At 44.4% G+C, this 13,015-nt stretch overlaps 1 protein-coding gene across 4 annotated transcripts in view; it reads left to right on the plus strand.

The window, feature by feature from the left end:
* The first annotated feature begins 4,576 nt into the window (after positions 1-4,576).
* The window catches only part of PCMTD1 (protein-L-isoaspartate (D-aspartate) O-methyltransferase domain containing 1), a 60,594-nt gene continuing 52,155 nt past the window's right edge, over positions 4,577-13,015 (plus strand). For 2 of the 4 annotated variants that reach the window (XM_082675188.1, XM_082675189.1), the window contains exon 1: positions 4,577-4,828. The gene's annotated coding sequence lies outside the window, so the exon portion shown is untranslated. The remainder of the gene's footprint in view (positions 4,829-13,015) is intronic. The other 2 variants (XM_082675186.1, XM_082675187.1) reach the window with 2 other exon arrangements.

The raw sequence follows: 13,015 nt of genomic DNA on the forward strand, positions 1-13,015 counted from the left end.
TTCTAATTGAATATAGTCTGCACAAACAGGTTTCATTCTTAATGTTCAATAGAGCAGAAATTTTGGAAGTATCCACTCAAAGAATAGGGTCGAGTGACTTGGGGAAAGTATAATTTTATTTTTAATTGCACATACAATTCCTTTATTACTTAGATTTCAATGGTTACTGAATTTGAGAAGCTAAAAGCAACTTTTCTGCTTTTCAGTGTTTTGCTGTGAATAGTTCCAGTGGAGGGAGGTGGTTAGACACAGCAAGGTATGTGTTTTTACATTTGTTGCTTGGTCTCAGAAGAATTGAATTCTTTGCTGTTCCAGGTTCCAGGTTTTTAAAGACTCTTACTATAAAATAACTTTAAATAAATTTTGTCGTAGTTTTTTTGTTGTTGTTTGTTTTTAACATATTAAGAAGTTTCAGAAAATACAGTATAGCTTTGAAATGCTGGGAAACTAATGGAGTCTGCAGATCAATGTGGCATTCTGGGTGGGTAGTTCAGAGGGAAAAAAAATACAGAAGAGTCACTAAAGGCTCAGGCCCACAGAAGCAGCGGTGGTGCCCGATTCCAGGTGATTTTCCCACGTGGGAAGGGTTGCTTGAGCAGTCTTTCCGTGCACACCCATCATCACGAATAGCATCTTTGACTGTGAAAAATATCAACAAAACAACTTCATATTGTGGCTCAAAGGATTGAGAAAGGCCCATAAAGGAAGAAACACTGGGGAAGGTCCATGAACAATGAGTACACTTTCCTTACTAGGAGATGATTTATAGCCACTGGGAATACCAGGAATGGAGTATTTTCACCAAAGCAAGCCTGTTTTCCACCCAGTTTCATATGTATGAACTATATGTACTTTAGAAAAAAGATGTACTGAAAAAGTCTATTTTCAAACTTTCAGCACTGATCAGAATCGCCCAGAGGACTTGTTAAATTGGGTTTGGGCCCCCTGGATTTACACTTCCGGTGAGTTCCCTTATGATTTGATGCCTCTGGGCCCAGCCTGAGGCAGGAAGTAGACTGGCCCCCGGGGCAAATGGTTGCAGTTCGTTCCATGTGGACTGATACTCAGGTACTCCGAGGAGAATAACAGGACAATTGAGAGAGGAGGCTGGGCCCTGTCCAGATAGAAGATAAGAGACCACATCTTCCTCATTCTCCAAGTCAGGAGACCTCCCCGACTACACATGCCCAGAAAGGCTCCTTGGAGGTCAAAAGGGGAGTGATGCTAAGTGGCCCATAGGCCCCTTCAGTAGAATCCACCTTGGCTAAGAGATGTGCACGCACACGTGGGGAAATCCTGAGATAAACCAAATACGGACTCAGATCAGGCAAATCAAAATGATTGGCCAAAGGAAACCAGGAAGAAATGCCCCATAAGAGTGATTCACTGATTCACGAGGGCACGACTCTCTCTCTGAGTCTGCCCGTGTGTCTCTCCACACGTACTGTACTTTTTTTTCTCCTAATAAATACTTTACTTGTTTCACTACTTTCCGTCTTTGTGGGAATTCTTTTTCTGCAAAGCTGTAGGGCCAGGGCCTTGTCACTGACCTTTGGTCTAGTGGCTAGCATTCGGTGCTCTCACTGCTGTGACCTGACCTCAGTCACTGGCCGGGAACTGAAACCCTGCTTCAAGCTGCTGCAGGCTGAGGCCACCCGAGACCACATTTTGAGAACCACTGACTTAAAGTCTGTTTCACTTTTCTTCTAGAGGATAAGCTACTTTTATGTTGTCATAGAGAAATCCTGAATTTTGACTTTAATGTTTCTCAGTAATCTTAAGTGATCACAGTGGGACGCAACACCAAGGAGACACCTTGGAATAAAACAAAGTGCTAATGGCTATAAACAAAGGTTGTCACGAAGTTAAAAGATTCCCTTTCATCTGTCAGCTCTGAGACTGCTTTGTATTTCCTCGATTTGTAAATTACATAGATATCACTCCTCTGGAATGTAGGGTCTGAAGTTTTCTCCTTCATTTCCAAATTCTAGTCCTACTCTAGAAACATGACCATCTTCCCAAAAAGCCAAATTTATGTTTCTTAAAATCAGTAAGGAAATGCCGTTGTGTGGCTCTTGTTTTTCAAACAGAAAAGTAAGTACAGTGAAACTAATTCTCTTTTATTAGAGAGGAGATATTTATTTTTTTGTTGGGCGGGGAAGGAGGCGATGGACTTGTAACTGTACTGAAAATAGTACAAGGAAATTTAGTTGCAGAACAAAACAGTTCCATATTTAGTAGGATTTAGTCCTGGATTTTCCCCAGACATTGCAGGTCAAATGAAAGATACAAAGAAATTCTTTCAGGCCTCAGACCAGACTTGGCACTCACTATAAACCATAACCAAGGCCCATTATGCAACAGAGGTGTTTGCAAATAACTAGGTGATTTAAGGTTAATCTGGGCAACACACGAAGACCTCCAATCCTGAGGCTGAAGAGAACATGCAACAACTCTTGCCATGACTTTGGGAAATGTGAACTCCAGGATGGTGACAGTAGTTTGTATTCTGAATTTGGTTTAGTTTAATAAGCATTTGCCGAATGCCCTGCCAACTACACACTGGCATTCGCCATCTACCTTTACAAGGATTAAATCATGAGCCGCTGCAGCTGCTGACCTTCAGCACCCCCTGAAAGGAGCTCAGGTTGGAGATCAGGAATGAGGCGCTCTGTGCTCCGGGAAAAACTGGCGGAACAGGCTTTCAGACAGTCAGATAGTCTCAGAAGATTTCATGAGCCCAATTCTTGCATCTCCTCACACCTAGAAAAGCACTAAAAGCATAAACAGTGACATCTGCTCCTCGTGACTAGCAGCAAACCTCTGCCAAAACGTGTGTGCACCCAATGCACTAAAAACCTGTATAACACTGACCGTCCCCTACCTCCTCGGGGCAGCTTCTCAGGGCTATCTGAAAAGCTGTCTCCCGGGCTAGAGTCCTGATCTTCCCGCAAATAAAACTTAACTCACAACTCTCACTTTGTGCGTTTTTTTTTCAGTCGACAGCCTCTGCGTGCAACTAACAGAGCATTTCCGATATTACAAGGCTCCTGCCTACACAGGATTCTGTATTCATGAAGTATGCACTCTGGCTATCTCCCGCTTAATATTAAAACTGAAGCAACCTGGTGTGAAGAATTAAGTTACTGCAGCAAGTGTTACTTTCCCGTTGCCAGGACCACACTCGCTGCAAAACTGGACCAAGAGCTCTAGGAATAAATTGTCTTGTGGGCATCTACATTAATCAAAGTCTAAACAAATCTCTAAATAATTCTGGATGACGGGATAATTTAAAATTATATCAGCCATTCAACAACTGCAGAGGACCAGTCTTGCAGGAGACCCTGTACTGGGTGCTGGAGAGCAGCAGGGAACACCATAGGCCTGCGCCCAGACTTTGTGGATTACACATCAGTAGGAAGGCACACACTCACCAGAAGTAAATTATGCACGAGAAGTGCTAAATGCAGGCGTAGTCAGAAATGGTCTCAGGGTGGAGAACCCCAGGAAGACACTGAGCTGTCGGCCGATTTGCTGTTGAATCACTCACCCACAAGAACAGCACTTGGTCCCGTTTGCTAACTACATCCTTACTGGTAGTCTTACTAAAAATGACATGTGGTCAAGTTTAATGCAGTTGCGGAAGAAGAAAAAAAAAGTCTAGAACTCTGAAAAATTCCTATTGCAGAATGGGGAAAGTAAAGAAAATGCATAAAGAAATGAAGGGGAGAAAAGAGGTGTGGCAGGTGATTCATGATTTCAGCTATTTTCCTATCTTGACCATTTTTACTTATTTAGCTTATAGTAGGAGACTTTCGGGTGCAGAAATTCCTGCTTGGGAATTTCAGAAAGCGAACCCTTTAAGACTGTTCCGTGACCCCATCACGGTGAGTACACAGTTAGGGCCCGGGACCAGGAATGCAGGGGTCAAGGACACCGCAGACAGAAAGACTGCAGGAGCGGAGCGGCCGCCGGACCTGCATTTACACTCCATTCACTGCAAACACAGTTGCTGAACTGAACGCCGACCAGCTCTTAGCAACTCTGCTCCGTCTGCGAGCTCCTCCCTAGGGCTCTGACCTCGCCTGCAGGGTTTCCGCCAACAGTATCTGATTTAAACGCTTCTGCACACAGATAGCCACGGTGGGAAGCAGCACGGCATTCAGGGCGCTGTAACTGTTCACCCGCGGAGGCAGCCCGCGGACATGGTCCGCACGTCTGCAAGGCCGGCAGCCGCGGGCAGACCCCTCCCGCCAGGCAGCCCTCGGCCTCGCCTCCTCTCCCGGCGCCGCCCGAGGGGGTGGAAGCCGCCTGCCGTGGCGGACAGACAAGCGCCCACACGCCGCCGGGAACCGCTGAGCAGCACCAGCTCACTCGCCGGCCCAAGCTCCGGAAACAGCCGCCCCACGCGGGGAGGCGGGGGGGGGAGGGCGGTGGCGGCGGCGGCGGCGGCGGCTACGCGGCAGCTGCTCTCGCGGGATCTCTCTCTGCCTCCATGTTTTCGGGCTCCGTAGAGATCTCGCGTGGTTTGGGCTAGGGGCGGGGCGAGTCGAGGGGCGGAGTCGGATGGGGCGTCCCCGGGCCTTGTTGATTTCAGCGTCCTCGCGGCGGCCCTCGCGCCCGCCGCCGTCCGCGCATGCCCGGTCCCCGCCGGCTCGGAGGCCGCGGCGCTCGGGCTTCCCCAACCAGCGTCCGGGCTCCGCCCCTCCCCCCGGCGGCGGCGGCGGACGTGTTGTTTTGGCGGCGGCGCCGGCTGCCGCGGAGCCCGCCGAGTCCCAGCGCCTCACCTGCGCCCGCTGCGGCGGGCCCACCGACCGCCTCGCCACAGGTAAGGCAGTCGCCTCGGGCTGGGGGCGGGGTCGGGGGCCAAGGGGCCGGTAGGGCCGAAGGGGGCCGAGGGATTGAGGGAGTCAGGGGGTGGTCGGGGGCCGGGAGGGAGGGAGGTCTGGGCCGGGCGGCCGAGGGTTCGGGGGAGGCTGGGCCCGGGGTTGGAGGCGGGTCTGGGGCCTGGAGGTCGGAAGGGCCGCGGGGCCGCGGGGCCGGGGTCGGAGGCCGGGAGGTCGGAAGGGCCGAGGGGCCGGAGGTCGGGGCCGGCGGCTGAGGGTTCGAGGGGGCCTGGGTGCTGAAGGGAGGCTGGCGGCCGCGGGGTCCAAGGAGGTGGAAGGGCCGGGGGGCCGGACCCGGGCCCCGCCGCCGCGACTTTGTTGTTGTCGGCTTCGGAGGAGGCGGACCTGCCCGCGGCGCCTCGCGCGGCTTCGGCGCTGCGGCTGGCGGGGCTCTCGGGGGCTGGAGCGGCGCCGCCTTTTCTCGTTTTCGGGTCTTGGTTGGGCGGTTACTGCTGTAGAGTGCGGGCTCGTCCACCGCCGGAGTAGAGGGGACCCAGGCGTGGAACCACACGGGGAGAAATTTTGCGAATCCAATTATTTTTTTGTTTGTTCCCCGCTTCCAGAACTGTGTTTCTATCTGTCCTCTTCTTAAAATTTAGAGATCCTAACTGTGTTTTTTAAATTACACATTGGCATCCTTTGGGTACGGAGGAGGAAGTACGGTCTTCCCGATAGTTTTTGCTCTTAGTTTGTTATGTATCATTGTTGCAGAAGTACTATGTGCTCTTTAAGGAAACACAGCGCAGCCGCACAGTGACGAAGTGTGTCCTCCCGCCGCGCCGGCCTCCCACCCATCTCCCCCCCCCCCCCCCCCCCGCTTACTGCCCAGGGGAACCAGTCTGCGAGTGTGGGGTTTAGCCATTAAGGATTTGTCTGTGCGTGTAATAAATACGGTTTAAAAACACAGTTGTCACGTTATTGTAAATCGACTATACTTCAATAAAACAAAAAGAATAAAATTGGGATCATATATAGTATATAGTTCTTATTGGCCAGTTCTACTCATGGTTGTTTCTCCATTTTATGACATACCTCATTCTTTTAAAAACATACAGAGCTCTATTTTAATCGATGAACATTGTCGTCCATAGTTGTATAATCATTTAGCTTTTAGTTAGCTTTTAATAAGGTCTACAAACTAATGTTTTGAAACGTAATGTGGTAGAACTTTCAGCATGTCTGCCAGTTGGGGATACTTACATATTAGGAAGTTGAGTAATATGTTTACATAGAGCTTAATGGTAGCTTTCAGGAGGCCTGGGTGACTTCATAATGCAGGTTACTAAAATACTTCATTTTTTGTTTTTTTAAGTGCATTTTTCAGAGTAAACTTAAATTCCATATGCTCAGTTGAAAACAGATTCAGTCCCTCAAATGTGAACTGGCCCCTGTGTGACGAAGAGGTAAAGGTAGGAGGCCAGTGGCCCGCAGGTTTGTGTCTCAGGCAGGTAAACGGTAGGGAGTAAGCTGTTAAGTGGAGGGATGAGAGCAGCTGCTTACTATTCAAGAGCACGGGGAACTAGGGGCTCTCTGCTACACTTGATATTTCTGCGTGCAGAACTGGAGGCTTCGTTGATCGAATCACCGCCTTGTATCTATTAAAAATGTGCTGTGCGTTCATCTTGGTGCTGGCTTCCAGGGAAAACAACTGAGTAAGGTCATCACAGAGAACCATCTGGTTCTCAACATGTATAGCCTGAAATCTGAGGCCCAGTCGTGTAGCATTTTATCATTCGGGAAACTGTTTAGAAGGAATAAAAAACATCCGTGGCCTTTTTAGTTATCCTTGCTGGTAGTGGAATGCGCTTTCTTATGTATTTCTCACAACATAGGTGGCAATCTCTCCACTATATGAATTTTTAAACAGAGGCTCTGAGAGGTTAAACTGGTGAAGACCCCGCTGCCTTTTCAGTGGTGCTGACTGCATTAGACTCAGGCATGCTTCATGCTTCAGACCTGCATCCAAGAACCTGTTTTTTGCTCTTCTGTGCTGCCCCCCATTAATGAAAATTACCTCACAAAATTACCGAACTTAGAGTTTCCTTCTCTTTTTTGGCTTGGAAACGTTCCTTACAAATAGAGACATAAATATAATTGTATGTATTGAAAAATAATCTAAAGGATAATTAGTGTGAAACTCTAACAATATCTATTTATTTTTACTAATTTTTATTTTTGGCTGCTTTGGGTCTTTGTTGCTGTGCGCAGGCTTTCTCTAGTTGCGGCGAGTGGGGGCTACTCTTCGTTGCGGTGCGCAGGCTTTTCATTGCGGTGGCTTCTCTTGCTTCAAAGCACGGGCTCTAGGCACACGGGCTCAGTAGTTGTGGCACGTGGGCTCAGTAGTTGTGGCTTGCAGGCTTAATTGCTCCGCGGCATGTGAGATGTTCCCGGACCAGGGCTCGAACCCGTGTCCCCTGCACTGGCAGGTGGATTCTTAACCGCTGCGCCACCAGGGAAGTCCCTCTAATGATATCTTTTAGATGAGGTTTCTGATGGTGTATTATTAAAATATTGAATTCCTTGAGGTGATGCCATTAAGCAAGTAGATGGGGGATTGTGTTACTTTAGTTTTCAGTCACTCCATTTGATGCCATGCAAAATTTGGACGTCTTAGTGAATTGTAGCTCTTACAGATGCTTTTATTCCTTATAGACTAGTTTCATTTAGTATTTTTATGAACACCATTACACTCTTTGTAAACTAATATGATGAAAACAATACAAAGAGCGTCCTAAAAAGATTAAAATTTGTTTATTTATTTTGGCCACCTAAAACTGCATCATGACAGGCAGTTTAATAGAGTGTATGTCATAATGTTGTGGTTATTGATCTGTTTTGGTTTTCCAGCAGATGTGACAACTGTGTGGTTTAAAGAAATACAGCACGTACTGAAGTTAAAGTATGATCAGTTGTAATATGTATTTGAGAAGAAACCCACGTATAGGAAAATATTTGAGCTTTTTTTTCTTGGCATGTGTTAAGGATGGTAATTAGATTCACATTTAAATGGCATATCTGCCATCACTTGTCTCTTGGACAACTTACACTGGATGTGAGTGGGTTTTATAGTTGTGGGATACAAAAAAACAATTCAGCACTAGCAAGATGTCTTTAGAATACGTTAGGACTTCCAGCTGTTGGAGGATGGGGAATCCAATTCTGTGTGTGCATAGTCTCAAAAATTAATAAGAGAGATCTTATGGCTCACGGGGAGAAATACAGTTTTCCAGGTTAGCCTAAAAATTCTTTTGGGGCGGCATACATTTATGAGTAGCCGTCAATAAACTATTTAGGGCCTATGAATGGTAACAAAAGCGTCAGCTATGATCTAGAGTTTAAAATCTAGATGAGATTTAAAAGCTAAGTATGAAAGAACTCTTGTGGAATTGCCTAAAGGACCTGTTCCCTGATAGCTCTGTTTCTAGGGAGAAAATGGTTAAGATGCAAGAGAGGCCAAAGGAGAGGGGAGATAATCTGAGAGTTGGCCCTCAGAGTAGACAGAGGGAAAGGGGAGCCCTCAAAGAGTCAGCTCCGTGGTTGGAGGTCAAGGGAGATAAGAACTTAAAAGTTATAGTTCTTTGAGATACTGGAAAAAAGTCTAATTACGATTATTATCCTGTGGTAGCTGTGTCCTGCTGGGGGTTGAGTTGGAATAATTAACACTTTGCAGTAATGGGCGGGCTCTTGTAAACCTATAATAACCACAGTGCAGTAAGTCAGTTCAGTGTATAACCTCAAGTGCAGTGAGCATCTCAGAGCTGTGGACTGTGAAGTGTCGTGAGGCCCTTGTCTTCCCTGTTCCTGCTACAGGCCAGCACCTTGGACTTACGTACAGGTGTTACCTGAGATACAGTTCCCGTCTCCCTTTTTTGGAGCTGTGTTTTCTCCTTTCTGGCCGCCTCAGGCCCCTGGATCCCCCTGTTCATTCCCTCTTTGCTGAGGTCCCAGTTTGCATCACCAGCTTCATTTTATTTCCAGAGCTTCAGACCTGCCTTCTGTTGTTTTCCTTGACAAACTCTTTAAAGTGCTGTCATTTTGTTATCTTGAATCAAATAGATTCAGAATTGAAGTGTTTTCCTTGCAAAGTTAATTCTTTTTCCTTCATTTACTTGTTTGTATTAATGATCCTCACATTTTCTTAGTCATCTAGACTCAAAATCAAAGGACACCTTTGACACTTGGCCCCTTCTTATAAATGATTTGTCATTTTATTGCATGTGGTTCCTGATTCTCCTGCCTCTTTTCCATTTTCCCAGCAGTTAAGTAGTTTTACTCCCTTTGCTTCAACTGCCATTAACCGGAGTCTACCCGAATCTCTAGGTTTTACCATCCCATCGTTTGCTGCTATCAAATTAACTGTACTAAATGCAGCCCTGATCATTTTTTTCCCCCTGCTTGCAAACAAAACAAAAGCCGAAAACTTACGGAGTGTTTCTTCTGACAGCCACTGTGCCGGGTGCTTTGTGTCATTTGGTCCTCGTAATAGTTTTATTTTGTAGGTACTATTATGCTACTTTACAGAGGAAGAAATTGAGAGTTCATGAGCCTGAGGGAGTTGCTAGTGGGTAGGTGAACTGGAGTTGGAATCCCAAGCATGTCTTCCAGTTTTGTGTTCTTGACCTTTGTGCCTGCAGCGCGTGGCTCCTGATCGACTCTGGAATACAGTCCTTGTTCTTCACCTTTGCCTTTTCAAAACTGCGTTACGTGGCCCCAGCGCTCCTCCTCCAATTGGTTCCTTGTTTTATTCAAACTTCTGGTTTCTTATGCATTTTCTTTCGGAGTTTCCTCCCTTTCCTGTCTCTGCTCTTTGAGGCCCTCCTTGTGGAAGGCTTACTGATGCGCTGTATTTCGCTAGGGCTCCTCTTCCCCGCCTGCGAGTAAGGTCTCCTCTCATTCATATTATAGTTGCTTAACCTTGTGATGAGAACTTTCTACTCTGAATTTGTTTTTGAGTACTCTTAACAGTTGTAATTGGATTAAAAAATGCTCGAAAACAGAAAGCGTGTGTTGTGGACGCTCAGGAGATGGGTGTGAATGGATATGAAAATGATCTCTGGTCACCTGCCCTGTTAATGGCAATTTAAGTAGTATTTGACTTTAGTTGGTAGATGACACCCAATAGTTATTGGAGTTTTTAATTTTGTGTATGTGACAACCAGATTTTCTTGTTGTAGGCTATCAAATGAGTTCAATTTTCAGATTCATTTCTAGGTAATTATGATAAGTTGTTTTTTCTTAAAAACTCAGTTTTGTTTTTTCTGTATGCATGTGTCTGAGTTATTGACAATTGTACATATGTATAATATATGTATATAAATTCTTAAAATTAATGGTTTGACATTTGAATTCTTTTCGATGCGGTTAAATTAGACATATTGTCAAATGAACTACAATGTTCTCATAAACTTTTTGGCCTCACACCTTTCTCTGTGCTTATGTAGATACGGGCCTATCCTGCAGTGTCATTTATTCCTTTTTTGTGACACCAGGAAGCTCCAACGTTTTGGTCAGCTGAAATGCCCTCACACAGATTACACATAAGTCTGCTTCCTGAAGAGTTCATGTGAAATTTCAGATTATTTTGAATCTATCAAGGTTAATGGTTACCATGCAAAGGTTAAAATTTTATATTTCTCTTATATCTGCCTCTGCATTTTGTATTATAGTGTAAGTAATACAATATAAGTATTATATTAAGTAATTAGTTTCTGCTTTATCTTATAAAAATATAATCCTTTCTGTTAGGAGTTGCGAATGTAGGATATCTTGGTGATGGTGATGGGGGACACATTTGGGGTTTCTTTTTGGAATACTAAATGCATGATTATAAGAGTGAGATTGATTCTCAGACTAATTATTAGTCTTCCTGCTCTCGACTTCATAAAGGATTAAAGTGATCACAAATACTTCTCTAAAGATAAAAGTTGTAAGCAAGTTTAAAATAAATGATTTTGAAAATAGGTACTGCAGTCACATGGCTCAAGGTTTAAGTGCTGTGAGAAGTTTCTAGCCTGAAGATGACTCCTCAGGCTGCCCTTCTCCCCGCTGGGAGGTAGCCACTTATCTCTGGAATGATACAAAAGAAACTATTTGTATGCGAGTAAATTTGAATAAATACTCTTCTTCTTTCCAGTTAGGATGAGGGTCATTGCAACAGTTTCACTTGCATTTTTCACTGAGTGTTATCTCTAATATTCCATAACAGTAAAGAATTTCTTCATTCTTTAAAAAAATCTTTTTGCAGCCTCAAAGTATCTGCTATATATTGCTACATATGTAGATTGTATGTATTATCATTTATTTAACCTTATTCCCTACTGATGGACATTTAGATTGTTTCCAGTTTTATACTGTTATACCCATTGAGGCACCCGTTTGAAGGAAGAGAAATAAAAAGTAGATCTTTCTCTCTAGGGAAAAATAAAAATTGAAAACTGAAATGGATGTTTCTTGGGGAATGAAATGGTTTCCTTTTCAGGCCTGATGATGACTGGTGAGAGAAGGACGGGCCATGTGAAGATGCTTGCTGGAGTCCCTGGTGACTGTGTGCGGAAGAGTAGGAATGGCAGTGGCAGTGGTGATTGGCCGCAGCTCCCAGGGCCAGTGTCCGCTCCGCGCGAGGCCACCTCTGCCTGCGGTTAGAAGTTCTGTACTTGGAAAGGGTTCTCCATATCTGGAAACTCGTCTCTGGGACTGTGGCCTGTAATAGTATATTTAACATAGGAAATCTGTTCAGGGAATGAACTAAGATCCCTGGGTGTCATCTAGAAGGAAATGTCATGGCCAATAATACAATATATTTTATGAGGTCATTGAATTTTTTACTGTAGTGTTATTGTATGTTCAGGTGTAAGATTTAAACTACTGAAATAAATGAAGTTTAACAAATTCCTCCTTCAGCAAACCTCTGTCATCCACATCTGTTCCTCATGGGTTGTTTGGGTAATAATGGCTTTTTAACAGTGTGGTGTGAATCCTTTCAGACTTTATGTATAAACAGAAATAACATTCATGTATCTTAAAAATGTCAGTCAGAATCCTATTGAATAACAAGTCACGGTAAGAATAATGAAAAGTCAGAATTGAATGTGATAACAAGTGAATAAGGTGATGATGGGATGTCAGGTAAATAATGAATGCACTTTGATTCCTTCTGACCAAGGGTGCTATAAATACAGACTGTCATTGTATACAAGTGTAACAGCTGCTAAAGTTGTGTAGCTGGTCTATCAGGTTACTCCTAACAAGTCATTTAAGGTTTCCCAAGCTGTGCCTTTTTTTTGTTTGTTTTTTAAACATAGTAGATATGGCTTACTGAACAGGATGAGTTATCTTTTCTTTGTTATTTTTCAGTAATTCTGTCCTAAATATGGGATTTGAGTGTTTTTCTGATAGGCATCAAAAAATGAGTTTTTTAGGTGTTTGGTAGCTATGTCATTTCTCTTTATGCTGGTACTGTATATGCTGCCTGGGTCCACATGGCTCAGGTTTTTGTAACAAGGATTCGTTTGCACTGACTCATTTCTGAACACCTATGATTCTCGTTTGGTCACTTATACACAGTTTCCTGGCCATCGTAGAAATAATAGGTAAAAAGGTCATTTGTCTTTGTTCATCTCCAGATCCTGCCACATATAATAGCAGTAAGAACTCCTTGTAGAAAGACTAGAAAATATGGATAAAAAAGAAACAGATTGTCGGGAATGTAATCACCCGGGGTGAGTGTCCTCTAGTTAATTCTGAGAGATTTCTGTATTAATGAGAACACCAACTAGAAAAGCCCAGCTTTATACATCCTGCTGCCATATAAGGCAAATACATTTGGTGATAGAAGCATGGAAAATGTGAGTGCTTGAATTTTCTCTGACCTGGATGCTTTGCCAGGTGACCAAGGCTGTGGTAGGGCCTCAGCTTAGCATGTCAGGTGATTTGTGCATGAACGGCCAAGTGCTGAGTGGTTTAGCTGTTGGTGATGGGAGCCCCACGTGTGTCAGTAGGTGGGTTAGTATATCCACCTCTATTGCTGTTCCTGGTTTGATAATTCAGAGCTTTTATTCTGATTGTGTATCATTGTATTTTTGTAATCGTCTTTAAAATACTGGATCTTAAGTTTATTAGAAAGAAATATT

This window comes from Grampus griseus, assembly GCF_964374135.1.
Source record: "Grampus griseus genome assembly, chromosome: 17".
In the NCBI taxonomy this organism is placed as follows: domain Eukaryota; kingdom Metazoa; phylum Chordata; class Mammalia; order Artiodactyla; family Delphinidae; genus Grampus; species Grampus griseus.